General features: G+C 46.6%; 1 protein-coding gene across 1 annotated transcript in view; it reads right to left on the reverse strand.

Annotated features, from left to right (window-relative positions):
- The window catches only part of scaf4a (SR-related CTD-associated factor 4a), a 58327-nt gene that overhangs the window by 40751 nt on the left and 15076 nt on the right, over window positions 1–2500 (reverse strand).

Raw genomic sequence — 2500 nt, forward strand, 5'->3', positions numbered from 1 at the left:
GTAACCGAAAGGTTGCAAGATCAAATCCCCCCCGAGCTGACAAGGTCAAAATCGGTTGTTCTGCCCCCTGAACGAGGCAGTTTAAACCACTGTTCCCCTGAGGACGAGGCAGTTAACCAACTGTTCCCCTGGGCGAGGCAGTTTAACCCACTGTCCCCTGAACGAGGCAGTTAGCCCACTGTCCCCCTGAACGAGGCAGTTTAACCCACTGTTCCCCTGGACGAGGCAGTTAGCCCACCCAGTTAGCCCACTGTTCCCCTGGACGAGGCAGTTAACCCACTGTTCCCTGACGAGGCAGTTAACCCACTGTTCCCCTGAACGAGGCAGTTAACCCACTGTTCCCCTGAACGAGGCAGTTAACCCACTGTTCCCCTGAACGAGGCAGTTAACCCACTGTTCCCCTGAACGAGGCAGTTAACCCACTGTTCCCCTGAACGAGGCAGTTAACCCACTGTTCCCTGAACGAGGCAGTTAGCCCACTGTTCCCCTGAACGAGGCAGTTAGCCCACTGTTCCCTGAACGAGGCAGTTTAACCCACTGTTCCCTGAACGAGGCAGTTAACCCACTGATAGGCCGTCATTATAAATAAGAATTTGTTCTTGATCGACTTGCCTCGTTAAATAAAGGTTATATATATTTTAATGGAGACGTTCAGTCATTAATGGGTTTTAAAATCACTTTTTCTCACATCCTTTTGTTAAAAACATTAATAATTTGTGTGTGTGTGTGTGTGTGTGTGTGTGTGTGTGTGTGTGAGATAAAACCACTGAACCAGCTCCGTCTGCTCGGTTCCGTGTCGGACCACAAGTCTAAGGCAACACCATGTGTTTCTGTTTCCAAGTCCTCAGAGCCAGACACAGATTAAATGGTTTCTGTTGAGATTCGGACAACTGAACCATTTTCCCCGATCCAATTCTAACTGCCGTTAATTAAGGTAAATCCGTTTGAATTCAATCACTTTTTTGTTGTTGTTGAGAGCATCCATTTTGTTTTAAACAAAACATTCCATACATGTTTTCCCAAGGAAGAAGTGGTCAGAAAGTGATGTTTTCGGACCTGAAGGCCAAAACATTCAGGAGATCAAAGGTGCTCAAAGTTGACCCGTATTTGCATAACGTGAAACAGTCATGTCTCCACTGGAACATATGAAGGGTTGAGTTTGATACCATTTAAAAAAACTTTACAAACAGCGTTTCTATTCCAGAAATGTCTTTTTTTTTTTTTTAAATAACAAATTAGTCGGTCTATAAAGCATAGAATTAACTTCAAAAACGAGATGACCTTATTTCTCGAGCTACGTTTATAATTGAGGGATGATGACAATCGTCGACCCTGTTTTTCTGTTCGGCAAAAGCGCACAGTTGAACGGACGCGGAATCTACCAGAAGGAGCAATGGTTGACCGACCTCCAAAAATAAATTGCATTCGAAGGTTCACTTGCTATTTTAACAACTTGTCAAGCAAGAACTCAGAATGAAAGTGCCATGGTTGTTGCCAGTCTCTCTCGACTCCTATGATAGAAGTAGCCCTGTTACACCTCCTCTGTTGTGACCAGTCTCCCTCGACTCCTATGATAGAAGTAGCCCTGTTACACCTCCTCTGTTGTGACCAGTCTCCCTCGACTCCTATGATAGAAGTAGCCCTGTTACACCTCCTCTGTTGTGACCAGTCTCCCTCGACTCCTATGATAGAAGTAGCCCTGTTACACCTCCTCTGTTGACTCCTGATAGAAGTAGCCCTGTCTCTAGTCCTCGACTCCTACGATAGAAGTAGCCCTGTTACACCTCCTCTGTTGTGACCAGTCTCCCTCGACTCCTACGATAGAAGTAGCCCTATGATTACACCTCCTCTGTTGTGACCGATAGAAGTCTGTTACACCCTCTGTTGTGACCAGTCTCCCTCGACGCCTATGATAGAAGTAGCCCTGTTACACCTCCTCTGTTGTGACCAGTCTCCCTCGACTCCTATGATAGAAGTAGCCCTGTTACACCTCCTCTGTTGTTGCCAGTCTCCTCGACTCCTACGATAGAAGTAGCCCTGTTACACCTCCTCTGTTTGTCTTGCCAGTCTCCTCGATATCCTGATAGAAGTAGCCCTGTTACACCTCCTCTGTTGGACAGTCCCCTCACTCCACGATAGAAGTAGCCCTGTTACACCTCCTCTGATAGTGACTCCGTGATTTACCTCCTCTGAGGACCAGTCTCCCTCGGACGATAGAAGTAGCCCTGTTACACCTCCTCTGTTGTTGCTAGTCTCCAACGACTCCTATGATAAGTAGCCCTGTTACCTCCTCTGTTGTGAAAAGTCTTGACTCCATGATAGAAAAATACACCTCCTCTGTTGAACCAGTCTCCCTCGAACGAAGAAGTAGCCCTGTTACACTCTGTTGTCATCCCTCGACTCCTACGAAGAAAAAAATCCTCTGTTGTTGCTAGTCTTCGACTCCAACGATAAAGTACCCTTTACACCTCCTCTGTTGTTGCTAGTCTCCTCGACTCCT

This window comes from Oncorhynchus masou, chromosome 8 (assembly GCF_036934945.1).
Source record: "Oncorhynchus masou masou isolate Uvic2021 chromosome 8, UVic_Omas_1.1, whole genome shotgun sequence".
Classification (NCBI taxonomy): domain Eukaryota; kingdom Metazoa; phylum Chordata; class Actinopteri; order Salmoniformes; family Salmonidae; genus Oncorhynchus; species Oncorhynchus masou.